The 18,508-nt window shown below is 42.0% G+C and overlaps 1 protein-coding gene across 1 annotated transcript in view; it reads left to right on the forward strand.

Annotated features, from left to right (window-relative positions):
- The first annotated feature begins 17,537 nt into the window (after positions 1-17,537).
- Positions 17,538-18,508, forward strand: part of LOC105465207 (annexin A4) — an 81,086-nt gene continuing 80,115 nt past the window's right edge. Inside the window, exon 1 of the mRNA XM_011713484.2 lies at positions 17,538-17,946. The gene's annotated coding sequence lies outside the window, so the exon portion shown is untranslated. The remainder of the gene's footprint in view (positions 17,947-18,508) is intronic.

Consider the following 18,508-nt stretch of genomic DNA (forward strand, 5'->3'; position numbering starts at 1 on the left):
GATCTGGATCATTTGAACTTATAGATCAATTTGGGAGCATTACATATTTACAATATCGAATCATAAGTATCTTCCTCCATTAGATCTTCTGTATTTTTCTCAATAATATTTTTCTTTTTTGAGATGGAGTCTGCTATGTCGCCCAGGCTGGAGTGCAGTGGCATGATCTCAGCTCACTGCAACCTCCACCGCCCAGGTTCAAGCGATTCTCGTGCCTCAGCTTCCCGAGTAACTGGGACTACAGTTGCAAGCCACCATGTAGAGCTAATTTTTGCGTTTTTAGTTGGCCAGGCTGGTCTCTATCTTCTCACCTCAAGTGACTCAGCCTCCCAAAGTGCTGGGATTACAGATGTGAGCCACTGTGCATGGCCCTCAATAATGTCTTGTAATTTTCAGCGTAATGGTCTTATACAACTTCCATTGATTTATTCCTAGGCATTTGATGTTTGACAATTTATTCTTAAAGCATGACTATATGAGAAGAGAGTAGCAGAGAGCAGTGGTTCTCAATGGGAAGTGATTTTGCCTCCCAGGGCGTGTTTGGCAATGTCTGGAGACATTTTTGGCACGGCTTAGGGATAGTGCTATAGGTGTCTACTGGATAAGCAGGAGTGCTGCCTAACATCCTCCAATGCCAGGACAGCCACCCCACAGCAAAGAAACATCCAGCCCAAAATGTCAACAATGCTATTCTCAAGAAATCCCGGGATAGAGTTAAGAACTTCCGGAATGATATCACTTCATAGTCATTATTTTTATACGCTGTTCATGGATTTTTATATTTCACACAAAGTGATATACAGTGACATTTTCATCATATTAAAGTTAGTTTTGATTACTGGGGTGTGAATAAAACATACTGTGTTCAGTTTATAAAAAGATGTTATAATTGTTGGGAGATAATTCCCCATGGCTTTTGTGTTTCTGGACACCTTCTGAGCAAAAGGCACTGACAGTTTTGTTCACAGATACTTGTATAACAGACAGTCTTGGAAAGATAAAGATAGTGACTCTCCGCAAAGAGATTTGGAGATGCCTCTTCCTGAGATATTCCAGGGTAACAGAGCTAGAGACCGTGCCCTTTATTCCCTGGAGATTTGCTTACATTCTCCAGGGAGGGGCCAGGCATGATGGCTCACACCTGTAATCCCAGCACTTTGGGAGGCCAAGGTGGGAGGATCGCTTGAGGCCAGGAGTTTGAGACCACCCTGGACAACATAGTGAGACCCCACCTCTACTTTTATTTTTTTTAAAAAAAATCTGTTTTTTAAACCCAGGAGGGCTGAGCACGTTGATTCACACCTGTAATCCCAGCACTCTGGGAGGTCAAGGCGGGTGGATCACCTGAGGTCAGGAGTTCAAGACCAGCCTGGCCAACATGAGGAAACCCCATCTCTACTAAAAATACAAAAATTAGCTGGGCGTGGTGGTGCATACCTATAATCCCAGCTATTTGGAAGGTTGAGGCAGGAGAATTGCTTGAACCCGGGAGGCAGAGGTTGCAGTGAGACGACATTGCACCATTGCACTCCAGCCTGGGCAACAAGAATGAAATTCCATCTTCACAACAACAACAATAACAACAACAACAACAACAACAAAAAGAACACCAAAAAACAAAACAAAAAAACTCAGAAGGACAAGCAGATTTGTGAGCAGTCTCCTTCTAAGATGCGGGTTTCTGAGGTTCAATGTTCTTCAGCTGTGACATAGATCCACTGTCTGCTCAGTATCCACCTGGGCCTGCCTCCGCATGGCCCCTATGCGACTTGGAGGTAAATGAGAACCTACGTAAACATAATGCTCATGCTGCCAGCTGCACTGTGAGAAACTGTCTGTTTGGGTGTGTTGTCTCCTTACTGAATGGAAGATTGGTAAAATGATCTAACAGCTGCAGTCATCTCTGCTGCTTAGGGATTGCTCGATAATGGCCCATTAGCAAGGCCCACTGCCAACGTAGGAAAGGGACGAGGCACTACTAATGTCATATATTCGCTTTCTCCATCCAGTAGTGATGACAGGGAAGTGCTGCTGGGTAAGGCAAAATTACGTCTCCATCAACAGTTCCCCAAAGCTGCCTTTTAGGTCGATGGGTTTGAAGTGCTGGCCCTGAGGAGTGCTGGCCCCGAGAAGCCAAAAGCCACAATGTCACTATTTATATTAAAATTCATGAGTCTGTTGTAGCCACCAGTAGGCCTCCCTGTGTCTACCAGGATGCAGAAGGTAACAACGTAGGGCCTGGTTCCATCCCACTCAATGTTTGAGATTTATTTCCTGGAGGCTGGGTCCTAGTTTTATTCTTGGGGTGTGGAGTTTCCCGCAACGACCGGGTCTTTGTTAATTAACTTCAGCGCAACTGGCTCCCTTCCCTTCTTGCATGAGGCTTCTCCGACCTCTGGTGGACTTTTTCCATCCATCTGCCAGACCTACCCAGACTTGCTCCAACTTAGCAGTGGCCACAAACTTAGCTCAAGCTGAAAGCTCTACTACAAAAACCTGTATGAAATTGCTGAGTGATGATGCTGACTCTCACGCTGGACTATTCGCAGCTGCTTTGTTTTTGAAAATAGCCAACTTAACTGCAGTCACTTCAGGGCGATCCACATCCACCTAGAGTATTTGTGAAAACAAATGAGACCATGTTGACCCCTGTGATCAGAGTTTATTTTCATAATGATGGTTTGGTTTGATGATGCTTGAATATGAGCTGCAGCTCAGCAGCAGAAGGGCACAACCTCAAAGAACAGATGTTTTTTAAAAAGCCAATAATTGAATAAAAACTGCCCTCCTGGTCAGCTGTCAGGCATCTGAGTAGAGTAAAGGGTAGGGTAGGACACTTCCTCAGAAGCAATGGTCTGCAAATGCATATTTGACTGTCAAACTATGCTGAAGTTTATACTGATATAACGCAAATGATTAACCTCCCTGTGGTCAAATAAGGTTCCTCTTTTTGTTGAGCTGCAGCAGTGCATGGTAAGCAAAACAGGTTTTGGGAAAGGAAAGAAAAGATGCCACTCTTTTGGGGCAGGAAAAAACAGAAATACCAAATGCTGGTGCTATTTCTTAGTTACATGTTCTGTAGAATATTAGGTTTTACCCTTGATGGGAGTGGGTTTGGGGGTGTTGTTCACTGTGTCTGTAGATCAGGTAAACGAGAAGTTCTGAGAATATCTAATATCTGATATCTAGAAGTGACATAAACCGGGCAATGCCTCTTCCCAAACAGCAGTAGAGTTCATTGAGTAAAGACTGTTACAGTGCCGGCCGGGCGCGGTGGCTCACGCCTGTAATCCCAGCACTTTGGGAGGCCGAGGTGGGCGAATCACCTGAGGTTGGGGGTTCGAGGCCAGCCTGACCAACATGGAGAAACCCCGTCTCTACTAAAAATACAAAATTAGCCAGGCGTGGTGGCACATGCCTATAATCCCAGCTACTCGGGAGGCTGAGGTAAGAGAATCACCAGAACCCAGGAGGCAGAAGTTGCAGTGAGTCGAGATCACACCATTGCACTCCAGCCTGGGCAATAAGAGCAAAAATCCATCTCTAAAAAAGAAAAAAAAAAAAAAAAACCATTATTACAGCGCCAAAAGCGGACCCCAGTCAAGAAGTAGTGCTGATCAAAGGCATGTTGCTTATCAGTTGCCTTGCTATGCCTTACATTATTTAGAGGCCTAGGTTGGATGTGGAGGAAGCTGTGGGTGTCACCTTTTCCTCGGAGACCATGATCTGTGACTTTTTTTTTTTTTTTTTTTTGAGATAGAGTCTTGCTCTGTCACCCAGGCTGGAGTGCAGTGGCACGAACTCGGCTCACTGCAAGCTCTGTCTCCTGGGTTCATGCCATTCTCCTGCCTCAGCCTCCCAAGTAGCTGGGACTTCAGCCAGACTAGATGTGGCCTGGCCATCCTCCGGAGACTGCCATTGCCAATATTGTAACAGTGAGAGAAATTGAACATAGCTGACTCCATCGTGCTTCTAACCTCACAAGCTAACAGCCTTCGTGTGTTCCTACATGTAGGCTAAGCTAATCATGGAAAGAATTTAGATTATAGTTTAACTGTAGAACTAATGATTACCTGTTTTGAAACAGACCCCTGAGGAGATAAGGAAGTATGCACACAACATTTAAACAATGCTGTCTTAACGATTTATAGCAATACGGTGGACCTGACAAGCATTTGACCATGAACAAAGAAGTTTCACAACCTCTTTGGACCCCTGCTGATGCCCAGATGTCTGTGGTCACCAATCACCTCTAGACCTTAACCCCTCTCTGTTCTCCCTTCCCCTAACATAAAAGGAGCCGAAAAATCCATGGGCCCCTGGCTTACATATTTTAAAACATGGAAAAGCTCCAAAGCATACCAGGTTTTCTGGAAGTTCAGCTGGTTATATATTACGACCATTTTTGTGCACATTTAAAAACTAATGGGCAAATTACAGTAAGAAAAAGTCAAAGCTCAAATGGTTAACCTGCAACTATAGAGTTAAGTAGGGACTTCTAAAGCTCTCTATCTCTTTCTTTCCTTTTCTGCCTGCTTTGAATCGGTTGTTAGTAACCTGCTGGTGTTGAGATAAAACTCACCGTTGATGGTCTAGCATGGTACTGAATTGGCTTATAAGTAAATGAGTCCTCATAGATTAAATAAATAAGTTCAAATACTTTCAAGTTCACATGACTTAAGTAAATCTTTAATAAATAAACTAGTCTTAAAGTTATCAGTAAAATAAAAATAGAAATGTCTTCAGAATTGTCATCGTACATTTTTGTCTGAATATACTGATTATTTTATATTTGCTTTGCTAGATATTTTAAGGTGCTAGGGTTTGGCACAAAGGTGATAAACCTATAAACTCTGCCAAAAATAGAATGATTTTTATGTGACTTTTTTGACAAGTAAGACTCATTTAATATTGTTGGTATAATGAAAACAGCTGTATCTTGTGGGTTATTGGCAAAAGTACCCATGCATTTAACTTTTTCATTGTGTTTTTGAGACAGAGTCTCACTCTGTTGCCCAGGCTGGAGTGCAGTGGCATGATCTTAGCTAACTCTTGACGTCCTGGCCTCAGGCAATCCTCCCACCTTAGCATCCTGAGTAGCTGGACGACAGGTGCTCACTACAACTCCTGGCTAATTTTTGTATGTGTGTGTGTGTGAAGACGGGGTTTTCACCATGTTGCCCAGGCTGGTCTCAAACTCCTGAGCTCAACCAATTTGCCCGCCTCAGCCTCCCAAAGTGCTGGAATTCACAGGTGTGCACCACTGCGCCCAGACCCATATGTTTAACTTTAAGGTTATTACTTAGATGAACATCTGATATTCACAGGCTGTAAAAAATGGTTAACAAGAAAATAACAGAGCCAGGCGCGGTGCCTCACGCCTGTAATCCCAGCACTTTGGGAGGCCAAGGCAGGCAGATCACCTGAGATCGGGAGTTCGAGATCAGCCTGGCCAACATGGCAAAACCCTGTCTCTACTACAAACACAAAAATTAGCTGGGTGTGATGGCACGTGCCTGTAGTTCCAGCTACTCAGGAGGCTGAGGCAGTAGAATTGCTTGAACCTGGGAGGTGGAGGTTGCAGTGAACTGAGATCGCACCACTGCACTCCGGCCTGGGCAGCAGAATGAGACTCCATCTCAAACAAACAAACAAAAAATAACATGAAATGATGACTAGCTCTGTCTAACATCTCAGTTTTCAGAAGTAATCTAGATAAACTGCTAACAATGAATAAATTCAGTGAATATGAATAGAATAAATACTTGCAGGTAAACTTTTTTGTAATTTAAAATCTTAAAATTATTTTGGATGCTCATTAGCTACCTGGGTCATTTTCAATTAAGAAAAGGTTATGATATGGTAGCATAAGTTTCTAAAAATTGTGGAGTAGTTTCACCTAGAAAATACTAATATCTGATAGTTCAAGATTTCTTGCTTCTTAGGTTTTTACTAAAATTTAAGGTTACTAAAAATAAGAATTCTAGTTAATATATAATTCTCTATAGAAAGTGTATCAAGGTAAGATGTGTTTTTTTGATGAGAGAATATAAGAAAGATCTAAAGTTGTGTTCTTATTGAGAAAAAGAATAATTTTACATAATTTGAAGATTATTTCAAAGTTATTTATGAAAGGAGCAGAAAGGAAGCAGTAAATAGGAAAGAGAACTGTGAAGCAAGTTATGGATATGAAGATGTATTTTTGGTAAGGAAGGTTATAAAGAAAAGAGAATTTATAAAAGGGATTTTGTATGTGATTAAATTGGTTATAATCAAAGGAAACATAATAATCTTTCTAAATTTTGTCTCCTATTTTAGAACAAGATTTCCTTAAGGTATTAATTTTCTCTAAATAAAATTATAAGAGATAATGATTTTTAACTCTGTAACTTGTTTCTTTTTGAAAACTTATCAGTTCATATATCAGAAGTTCAACTTTTGTTGTATCTTGCTGCTTTTAGCTTTTTCTCCCCTTGAGAAGGCCTGAAATGTTAACTCTCTCCTTAAACTTTTTTAGCAGCTCCTGTAAATTTTTTCCTGCACTTCTAACTAGGTTGTGGTCTGATGCTAAAATATCTTACCTTAAAGATCTAAAAAAAAAGGGACATTTTCCTCCAGTATAACTTGATTCTATACCCTTGGCTTTTCTTGATATGTCTAAATCGTTTCATGTAACCAAGAAATTTTACTCATGACCCAGGACACACTCTTCCTGTGTCTGATTAAGTCAAGTACCTTTTCATCAGGTTTGATTTCCAGGTTATCTAAATGGGTTTCCCATAAGGAGAAGCAATCACACTGCAGATGGTCTTTCTTTACCTTTTGGTAACTGACCTGTAAAACACATTTTATGTTTTACCAAGACAATTCCTTGTTATCATTACTAAGTTTTTGATTCCTTAGGAAACTGAAACATAAAAGAATTAAAGTTTTTACATCCATGTAACTTTCTGTATTGCTTTTAAAGTCTTTGTGGTGTTATGTTACAGAGCTTTGACTCCCAGGTCTGAAAAAGTCACTGACTCCTGCTAAATCTTAAACATTGACACGAATCAAAGCCTTGTCTTCAGACTAGGCAGAAGGTGACAATCAAAATGAATTGCGCTTCTGAGGCACATATCCAGAAATTAAAACTTGTTAATCCTTCTAGGCCCAGGCACTAACATGGAAGAGGTGGGTGTATGAGGTTATAGGGGCTGATTTTGAGGGATAAAATTCGTTCAAAGTTTCTCTATCAATTAAACATTAATATCAAAAGCACACTGATGCAAGGCCATTGTCTGAGCACTGTGTAGGAATAACAAGGTTTTCTTAGGGCACTGATCTGCTTTTTAATGGAAAATTGTAAAAGGTTATAAAAGATTTATGAAAATCTTACCTTATGGTCAAACTGATTGAAATTAGATAGATTTGTGTATAAGGTTTATTTAAAGTAACTTTAATATGAATAATGCACTATACAAAGGTAAAATTTGGTTTTCTCTTTTGAGCAAAAATTTTGTGTAATACTAGTAAGATAATAAAAGATTTTTGTTTACCATTTGAGTAAACTGCAGGAAAAAGAAGGGAGAGAGAGACAGGGAGACCGATTTAGTTGGCCTCATGCTATCTTTATTAGGTCTCATGATTGGGAACTGATTCTCCTCTCTGTCAAAGAGTAAAGGTCTTTGCTTTTTGAAATCTTTAAATGATCACTTTGGCTAAATGAATGACAGCTATTTCACAGTGACCTGTGATCCCAAGAGTTTTATTTTATTAATTTATTTTTTTAGACATGGTTTCACTCTGACACCCAGGCTGCAGTACAGTGACATGAACATGGCTCACTGCAGCCTTGACCTTCTCAGTTCAAGCAATCCTTTTACCTCAACCAAGTAGCTGGGATCATAGTCATGCACCCTCATGCCCAGATAATTTTTTATTTTTATTTTTTAGAGATGGAGTCTTGCCATGTTGCCCAGGCTGATCTCAAGTATTTTAAAGCTTCAATATTTAATAAACTTTCCAAAATTAAATTTGAAATTCTTAACTTAGCCTTTTAACCTTCAACTAATTTTTTAGCTATTAAGTCCTCTGAAAGTCTAAGAGAGACATATTAGACTTAATTAGTATGTTAAAATTATATAGGAAGCATTGTCAAATATAAAATGATGTTTAACTTTCTTTGGGTTATATTTATTAATATAAAATGTGTTATTAATCTGAGTTCCAAAATTATATGAGATTCTTAAAATTCTTAAGTGTCTTAGTGTATGTTATCAGTAATAATTATGATTTTTATGTAAAATTGTTGTATACCACAGAAATAGCCAAATTTCCATGTCAATTGCCTTTATGGCTATTCTAAGACTTTTGTCATTTACAATTAATTGTTTTACACTTATTCTTCTAAAAAAGGTATAATCCAAAACTTGCTTCTTTAGGGGACTTCATGAAAAGGACTCTGACAGGTACTCTTGAATGCAGATTTCTGATAACTTTGGAGATTGTGCCATTTGGACTAGAGAAAAAAATCCCCAGACTCTAATTGAAAAGTTGATGCATTAATGAGGATTTCTAGCTTGGCATCAAGCAAAATAAGAATTAATTACATGGGACTGAATTAATAGAGGACCAAAATGATTTTTTAACTTTCTTGTATGAAACATTGATGATTCTTTTTGCTTTGTTTTTCAACGTCAAGAAAACTTTTTTCTTTTAAACTATATACAGTGTTTAATAATTGAGTAAAGTTTACTCTTGTGACCAAAATTTGCAGCATATTTCTTTCTCTCCACCTGATTTATTCAGCATTTGGAAACTGTTTGTGAGTATTCTTAATTTCTGGCAATATAGTTGTTTGACTAAGTCTGTTTTCTTCTACAAAAGGACACAGATGGAGACACTGGTTATTTTACCAAGAGTTTGACTAGAATGACATTTTTAAAGATATGCTCAGACTGGTTTGAAGAATTGATATTGAGTTTACAGAGCTGATAAAAAGCTCCTTGGAAAGACTGGCCTTATACCATGGCTGTGTGATTTCTTTACAAAGTTCCTGACCTGTACTAAGTAAAAAAATGTCACTTTCTGACAGGCTTAAGAACCCCAAGTTATTTTGGAATCTTGAGAAGAGAGGAATTCACCCAATTCATACAGGTATCTGCACGCACAGTTAAATCCTTGGCTGGGCTGGAGGCTTTTAACAAGTCTAATTTGAAATTCCTTGTGAAAAAACAAGTCCCAGCAAAGCCAATTTTTTAAAACGGGCCTAAAGTGCAGCAAATAATTATTCTTGCTGCACTTTAGGCAAATAATCAGGCCAAGTATTACAAAACTAAAACTTATTTTGCAAATAAATTTATTCTACTTTGACTTGTCTTTGATAGAAATACAGGACTGAAGAGAAAAATTATATTTCAGAAGAAAACTATAGTACACCTGGTATTAGATTCTAGCCTTGTCCATTTTTTTTGAGTGTTTATTATTTTCCCACCTGCAATGCCATCTCCCAAAATGAGACACAGCTGTTTAATGGGACTGGCCTATTTCTAGACTGGTTTGGTTAAATTTAAATGTTAAGCCTCTACCCCAAGGTAAACATGGATCATATGTTACATGCATGTTCAATACATGTTCAATACATGTGTGTCCTTCATGGATATTTATAGCCCCTCCTGTAACATGCTAAATATATACGTTTAGCCAATCTGTTGTCATTTCCCCTCAGGTGTCCAGGTACAATTGACAGTAGGGAACAAACTTATTTACATTCTCACTGATGCAGGAGCCATATATTCTGTAGTCAACACCCATGTACCCCTGGTTCAAACAAGACAATAATGGTTATAGGAGTGCCAAGGGAAACTGTGATTTGCCCCTTCCTGCAACTTTTAGATTGTCACCTTGGAGATCATGATTGATGGGAAAAACTGAAAAGATGAACCATACCTAAAAAGAAACATTGCTAAAATATGTCAAGAAACTAATTTGACTTGGGATAAGGCATTGCTGGTTGCCCTGTCATGGATTAGAGTGGCTCCCCAAAGTGGGCTGAAATTGAGCCCAGTGAAATATTAACTCATCCCACAGACATAGCCCTAAATCCTTTTCAACTGGGAGATCAGGTCCTCCTAAAAACCTGGAAGGAATAAGTGAATGGGACTGTTTGAGATGTTGCTGAATACCCACTCATCAGTGAAGTTTGTTGGAATAAAACTGTGGGTACACTATACTCAAGTTGACACTACTAGAGGGCCCCTCCTAGCTCAAAAACTGCAGAAACAAGAAAGGAGATGCCTATAATCATTGCTCCTAAAAGGAGCATTAAGGAATATTTCCTTAGCCAGGTCAAATAGTTTCATTCCACAGTCACCCCTTGTCAACCCTGCCCAGTGGAAAGTAGCCAAATGAGAGAAAACATTCTGTTGTCCCCAACTCCACAAGATTATGGAAGGAACCTTTGATACTGCGGAATTGTAACAGTGAGAAAAATCTAACATAGCTGACTTCATCTTGCTTCTAACCTCACAAGCTAACTGCTTTTGTTTATTCCTACATGTAGGCCAAGCTAATCATGGAAATAATTTATTTTATAGTTTAACTGTAGAACCAATGACTATCTGTCTTTTGAAACAGACTTCTGAGGAGGTAAGGAAGTATGTACACAAGTAACAATGCTATCTTAAAGACTTATAGGAAAAGGGTGGATCTGACAAGCAGTTAACTATGAACAAAGAAGATTTGCAACCTCCTTGGACCCCTGTTGATGCCCAGATGTCTGTGGTCACCAGTCACCTCTGGACTTTAACTCCTTCCCTGTTCCCCTTTCCCCCAACATAAAAGAGCCTAAAAATCTATCAACTTAGGGTGCTTTAGGACACTAGTCCACTATCATCTTGTTTACTGGCTCCCTGAAACAAAGTCATCTTCCTTGCCTCAACACCTTGTCTCTCAACTTATTGGCTGTTGTGCAATAAGCAGTATGAGCTTTGGACTCAACTGCAGTATCAGAGGGAAGACTTGCCACTCTGGGAAAAAAAAATCCCCTATTTACATGTGTTGGGCCATTTCAGTGAGTATTTAGAGAGGAGATTCAGAAGTCTAGGCTAAAACCCAATTTTCCCTGGAAGTGTTCTTCTTGTCTATCGCTCCAAAAAATAACACTCAAAATTCAGGGGTGTGAAACAACCACAGTCATTTATTATTGTCTCTCATGATTCTGGTGATTGGGCTCAGCTAGTTGGTTCCCACTTAGAATGTGTCACCTGGCTACCATGAGACACAGATTGTACTGGAATGGCCTTGAAGGCTTCCTTATTCACATGCGTGGCACTGGGACTGGGAAAATTCAAACTGCTGGGGAATGAAACAGTCAAAGTTCCTTGACTCACTCTTTATTTTCACGGAGTCTATTTACATGATCTCTGCAACATGGTGGTTTCAGGGCTGCTGTACTTATACACTCCGAAGGCACATGTTCTGAGCAAGAGAGCTAACTGATGCCTAGAGCTAGATGACCAGGTCTCCTTTTAAGACCCAGTTTTGAAAGTCCCATAGCATTACTTTAGATGTGCAGTCACAGAAATCCATCTATGAAGCCTACCTGGGTTCAAGGTGAAAGGACTTAGATGCCACCTCTTGATTGAGGTTGGGGGCAGGGTTTTGGAAGAGCACATGGGACTGAACATATTGTTGCAGCAATTCTGAAAAATACAATCTGCAGTAGGAAGTTTAATGCAACTTGTTGAATAAATGATTGTATACCATTAATAGTAATACTTCTTGACACCTACTCTATGAGAGTATCTAACTCATAGAGCCGTGTGAGGATTAACTCATTAATATCGTATATTTAAACCACCTAGAATACTGACTGGCACATAGTAAGTGCATATAGTAAGTAACTCTAGCTGTACTCTAGAGTTAAGAAAAATTAGAAGTTCATAACTATAGTATTAACTAATTACCCTTCCCCATCTTTCAATTCTCAGTTGTTCATTCTGCTATTCCCTTTTTTTTAGAAAAAAGTTTATGGGTTTATGTCCTTGTTTAGGTGGAAAAGCTTTCACCATCTGAAAACGTCTTAAGAAAAGATACATGGGAGATAAATATTTTGAAATTGTACGTGTCTGAAATATATTTACCCCCACATTTGACTGCTAATTTGTGTGGGTATGAGAATCTATGTTAGAAATAATTTTCTCTCAGCATTTTATTTATTTATTTATTTAATTTATTTAGATACAGAGTCTCGCTCCATCACTTAGGCTGGAGTGCAGTGGTGCCATCTTGACTCACTGAAACCTCCACTTTCCAGGTTCAAGTGATTCTCATGCTTCAGCCTCCTGAGTATCTGGGATTACAGGCACCCACCACAATGCCCGGCTAATTTTTGTATTTTTTAGTAGAGATGAGGTTTCACCATGTTGGCCAGGGTGGTCTTGAACTCCTGTCCTCAAGTGATCCACTCACTTTGGCCTCTCAGAGTGCTGGGATTACAGATGTGAGCCACTGCACCCGGTCTATTCTCAGCATTTTAAAGACATTATTCCACTGTCTTTCAGTTTTATGCGTTGCTAGTGGGAAATCAGATGCCATTCTGATTCTGGATCCTTTATGTGAAACCTTATTTCCTCCTGGGTACTTGTAAGATCTTCTCTATGTCCTCAGTCTTCTGAAGTTTTATCACAATGTGCCTTGGTGTGGTTCTGGTTTGTCCATTGCACTGTGCTCAGTGAGCACTTTCAATGTGGAAATGCATGCTCTTTATTTCTCAAAATATATAATTGAATAATTCATTTCTTACCCCGTTTCCCAGATGTCCAGGGCTGGCTTTCTAATCTTATTTTTTCTTATTTCTTCCCCTTCTCTTTGCCTTTTGTCTGTGCATTCTAGGATATTTTCTAACTTTATCTTCTTAACAGTCTACTGAGTTTTTCATTTTTGCTATTGTATTTTTAATTTAAAAGAGCTGTATTTGGTTCTATGAGTGTTCCTTTTTTAGAGTATTTATTTGTTTACTTATTGAGATAGTGTCTCGCTATGTCACCCAGGCTAGAGTGCAGTGTCTGTTCACAGGTGTGGTCATAGCACGCTATAGCCGCAAACTCCTGGGCTCAAGTGGTCTTCCTGCCTCAGCCTACCAAGTAGCAGGGGCTACAGGCTCATGTCATCGTGCCCAGCTTTTCTGTTCTGTTTGATCTTTCTCAGAGAAGATCAATAATAGATTTCTCAGTTTTCTTCTCCCCATATACTCTTTTTCTTCCTTGTCTCATTTTTCCTGTTAGCATGTTTTGGGCTCTGTCTTTAATGTCAGATCCTTCCCTTACATTGTGATGACTTTCAGCTGCCTGCTCTTACTTAAGTGTGCCAGATTTAGCAACAAAAAGAAAGAAAAAAAAGACAGGACATCTGGTTAAATTTGAATTTTAGATAAACAATGAATAATTTTTAGTGTAAGTATGTCTCATGTAATATTTTGGACATACTTATAGTACATGAGTATTTTATATTTTAGTAAAACATTACTTGGTGTTTCACTGAAAATCAAATTTAACTAAGTGTCCTGTATTTTATCTCACAACCCTAAGAGTGAGATCTGCAAAGCTGCCTGGAAGCCCTGAGTGCATGTGTAAGTGGGTGGGGCTTGACAAGGGTGAGTTGACTAACAGGTTCCTCCAGTTTCATTGCGCAAATTATTACATTTTTTCAGGTCTTTTCTCTTAGATTCCCCAGAGAAGAGTATTCCAAACTCCCCATCCTAGTGAGTTTGGTCCTGGCTGCCAGAGTTCTAGGAGCCAAGTGGGAAGAATACCAAGCAGCTCAGTAGACATCATCTTAAGTTTCATGTGGCTCTTCAATTTCAGTACAGTAGCCCTAGTCTTGTGTTCATCTCTTGGCCTTGATGAAAGATGGCTGCAAATCCTTTGCACCCTCCCACCCCTCCCCACTCAGAGATGGAGCCTAATCCCCTTCCCTCGAATCTAGGCTGGCCCTAGTGACAGGCATGACTTATAGAATGCAACAGAAATAACATTCATCAGCTTCCAAGCCTGCATAATAAGAAGCCTTGTAACTTCTGCCTGGATGTCTTGGAGTATCCTTTCTGGAAACCCTGAGCCTCCATGAAGGAAATCTGACCCTGAGCCTGCCATGTGAAGAGGGCATGTGTAGATGCTCTAGTTGACAGTGCCAGTCGAGACCAACCTTCCAGCTCTTCTTATCATGGTACCCAATATGTGAGTTCTCCAGACTGGCCCATCTGCCAGCTGGATAGCACCAAGTGACCTTTCTTGATGCCAGGTGGAACAGAAGAATTGCTCAGTTCAAATTCAGAACCAGAAAATCATGAGATATAATGGTCATTGTTTTAAGTCATCTTCAAGTGTTGGGGTGGTTTTTAGGCAACCTTAGACAACCAGAACACCTCGACTACATCTGGTGTCCCCATTCCAGAGAGCCCTGCATGATTCTTCAGAGGACATGCGTCCAGTCATCCGCCCTGGCTGAAGAGGAGCAGTGGCCACTGTGCAGTGTTGGGGAGGCTCACTGCTTCTTGTACAGACTTACAAGAAATCGTCCTGGGTTTAGTCTCACCTACACACCCACTTTCAAACGCATCCAATGCAGCAAACTCTCCTATCCCGAGAAATCCCACTGTCATGTTGTTTCTTGGTTTTCCCTACTCCTGGTTTGGAAGTCGGCTTTCTCAGGTCTGTTAAGTCAGTTGTCGCCTGTCCGCGTGCTTTCCAGGTTCCAAACTCTTATTATTTTTCCTCTTTTATTCCCTTGTCCTTGTGAGATTTAAATTTTTTTTTTAAATTTAAAAAAGTGTGGGTTTTTTTTGCGGGGTGGGGCGCGGGGGACAGAGTTTCACTCTGTCACCCAGGCTGGAGTGCAGGGGCATAGCTCACTGCAGCTTCAAACCCTGGGCTCAAGTGATCTTCCTGCCTCAGCCTCCCCAGTAGCTGGGACTAGAGGTGTGTGTCACTAGGCTTGGCTAGTTTTCTTTTTTTTAGAAGACATGGTGGGTGGGGGAGAGAGTCTCATTATGTTGCCCAGACTGGTCTCAAACTCCTGACCTCAAACCATCCTCCCACTGCGGCGTTCCAACGTGCTGGTTTACAGGCATGAGCCACAGCACCCAGCCCTGTCTTTAATTTAAAGGCTTCTTGGAGTTGAATTTCTACAATTATATTAATTTTTTTAATACTCTTAGATCAGGTTTCCTAGAAACAGAGCCTGATCCTGGGATTCTAGTGCAAGTGCTGTAGTGAGCGTATTCTCGAGGGAAGCCTCTAGGTAAGTGAGGGAAATAGGATAGGCCAGAGGGAGAAACTGGGCAAATTTTTGATGAAGTTTAGCCTCAGTCTGATCCCATGGGAGCTCTGGCATATGAAGGGTACCGCAGATTTATTCCTGGCCTTTTTTTTTTTTTTTTTTAAGTGGTGACAGGTCATTTATTTATAAAGAAATATTTCCTTTTTGTTTAAACAACAAAACTTCACAAGGGAATAATTCATTTGCATTATCTTGATTTGTTTATAATAAATATGGTCAAATAAATGTTCAAAATCCAAACTCAGCCAAGTTCAAGGTTTCTCAACCCTGGGGATTTCCCTAATGTAATTGAAAAGCTATTATTCAATGTCCTCTGAGCATCTTCTGAATCTCTGCACTGGATTATACTCCATCATCTAATTTATTTATTTATTTATTTTTTTACTATTAACATTTTTAATTGTATCATATTTGTAGCTGTTACATTGTGAATAGCACAAAAAATGGCAAATAATCTCCCAATATTTAAAAAGTATTATCCAATGCAGCAAGGAAGTCACATCTTTTATACCCTAAAAAAGTTAGCCTCTGGCTGTGGCTTCCCCAGTCTGGTCTGAGCGCAAATATCGGCAGAAGCGGGCAGTGAGGGGGCAGTGAGCTGGCGCTGGACGCACCCACCTAGTAAAGATTATTTGAGCGGGGTGCCAACAGCGTCTGCTTCATTCCTAACCTTTATTTTTTTCGTGTAGCCTAATTTTTTCTTTCTTTTTTTTTTAGAGACAAGTTTTCACCATGTAGCCTAGGCTAGTCTCCCAAACTCCCGGCCTCAAGCAACCACCTGGGCCTCCCAAAGTGTTGGGATTATAGTCTGAGCCACCTCACCCAGACTAACTGTTGCTTGTAAGGGATGCAGTGTCTCTCTAATCTTGCTGAGGAAATGAATTATCTGTATTTCATTTCTTCCTACTGTTTGCCCTTTAATTTTTTGTTTTGTTTTGTTTTTGTTTTTGTTTTGAGACAAGGTCTCACTCTGTCGCCCAGGCTGGAGTGCAGTGGTGCAGTCATAGCTCACTGCAACATTGACCTCCTGGGCTTAGAGTGATCCTCCTGCTTCAGCCTGGCCAGTAGCTGGGACTACAGGCGTGGCTACGCGCCCGGCTAGTTATTTTACTTATTTTTTCTTTTTTTTTCCGTGACAGTGTCTCGCTCTGTTGCCCAGGCCGGTGTGCGGTGGCGCAGTCTCAGCTCACTGCAGCCTCCACCTCTCGGGCTTGGGGGTTTCTTCCACCTCATCCTACTGAATAGCTGGGACTACAGGCGCATGCCACCACACCCAGCTAATTTGTGTGTGTGTGTGTGTGTGTGTGTGTGTGTGTGTTTTGATATGGGATTTCACCACGTTGGCCAGGCTGGTCTCGAACTCCTGGGCTCAAGCGATCCACTTGCCCTGGCCTCCCAAAGTGCTGGGATTACAGGCGTGAGCCACCGTTCCCAGCCTTAATTTTTTAAGTTATCACATGCAGACAAAAGAGGCAGAACCAGTTTTAGTATCCAAATCAGTCTGATCCTAAAACCCATGCTCTAAACCATATTAAACCACCTTTTAAAATTACATCTTAATGAAATAATTTAATGTTACCTCTCCAGCTTTAAGGGTGCCATTAACCACTTAGATTTTGATGTGTCGGATAGAAAACACTCCCCAAACGGGCTATTCTCTGTTTTTTAAAAAAATTGAATGTGCCTATAGACTCAACGGATTCATTCTGCAAGCATTCACTACGTGGTGGAATCGGTGCTGGGCATGGGTGCTAAGACGACCTAGCCCTAGTTGGTGGCTTCAAGAGGCTGTGTCCAGCAGGGGAAGCAGATATAAAAACACAACACTATTACAAGGGATGAGCGCCGCGCCAAGTCGAACCTGGGAGCTACGGACAGTGTCTAAACCTCAGTCACTCACAGGAGTATAGAGAAAGATCCGGAGCTGCTCCTAACTCCTACTCCAAAGCTTTCCCGGCCTGCTGGGCGCACAGGGAAGAGGGAAGTGCTGGAAACTTTTGGGAATGTGTTTTCCTGTAAAAGAGAGAAATGAAAAGTACCCTTCAGATTTCACTTTCTACTTTTCCGGCCACGGGCTCAGCACTAGCCTGCCGTTGGGAGAGAAACGGTTTTCCGGGGTTGGGGGAAGCGTGGATTCGAGGCGGGACTGCGGCTCCGCGCGGAGATGGGCGCGGCAGGCGCAGGGAGGAACTGGCGAGGTGGCCCGGGCTCGGCCCTCCGAGGGTGTGGAGCGCCCAGGACACGGGGACCCCGAGAATCCAACTGCTCCCACCCTGCGGGACCAGGAGCGGGGCTGGCGGTACTGGCGGCACTATCCAATCCGGGCAGGGGGCGAGGCCGGGGGATCCGGCCGGCCTGGGGCGCGGGCACGTGTGGAGGGCGGACCCGCCGAGGGTCGAGACCCGCCCCTCAGCGAGCGCCTGGCGCTGCTGTCCCGGCCCGTGGCCCCAGGTGCGCTTCGCCTAGAGAGGGATTTTCCGGTCTCGTGGGCAGAGGAAAAACCAGGAACTCGGGCTCAGTCTCCACCCCAAAGCGGGGCGGATCCGTCCCGGATAAGACCCGCCGTCTGGCTCTCAGCAGGGTGTGACCTCCGCAGCCGCAGAGGAGGAGCGCAGCCCGGCCTCGGTATGAGGGGTAAAGGGGCTCTGGGCCGGGGGTCCTGGGCTCGGGGAACGGGGAACATGGCCCGGGAGGGTCTCGCGGGTATGCCCGGCTCCGCGCTGCGCCCTAGAGTGGGTGCTCGGCGCCGGCTTGCGGGCAAGCCCGGGCGGCCACAGGGTGGAAGGGGCCAGCGGGCCCGGGACTCGCTCTGGGTGGGCGAGAGGGAGGCGAGTGCGGCGCCTAACCACTGGCACCATCCGGACATCCAGGGCCGCTTATACAGCTCAGGACGCGGATCAGAGACCACGGCAGCTATTTATTCAGTCCGTGTGCTGGACTCGGGCATCAAAAAGAAAGGACCGAGATAATCTTGACCGTAGCTAACTGCGCCTAACACCTCTTACAGTTTACTTTTTGATTCTTTCTTTACTCCATTTAAGAAACTTACTCCTTTCTCCTAGATCCTTACCATTGTCTTACCTTCTTGTGTGTCTAATGCCCTCGGCACAGTGCCCGGCACATCGGAGTCTGATCATTATAGGGTCCATGACTTGAGTTGGCTGGTGGCGCAGTCTCACCAGTTTGT

Source organism: Macaca nemestrina, chromosome 13 (genome assembly GCF_043159975.1).
Source record: "Macaca nemestrina isolate mMacNem1 chromosome 13, mMacNem.hap1, whole genome shotgun sequence".
In the NCBI taxonomy this organism is placed as follows: domain Eukaryota; kingdom Metazoa; phylum Chordata; class Mammalia; order Primates; family Cercopithecidae; genus Macaca; species Macaca nemestrina.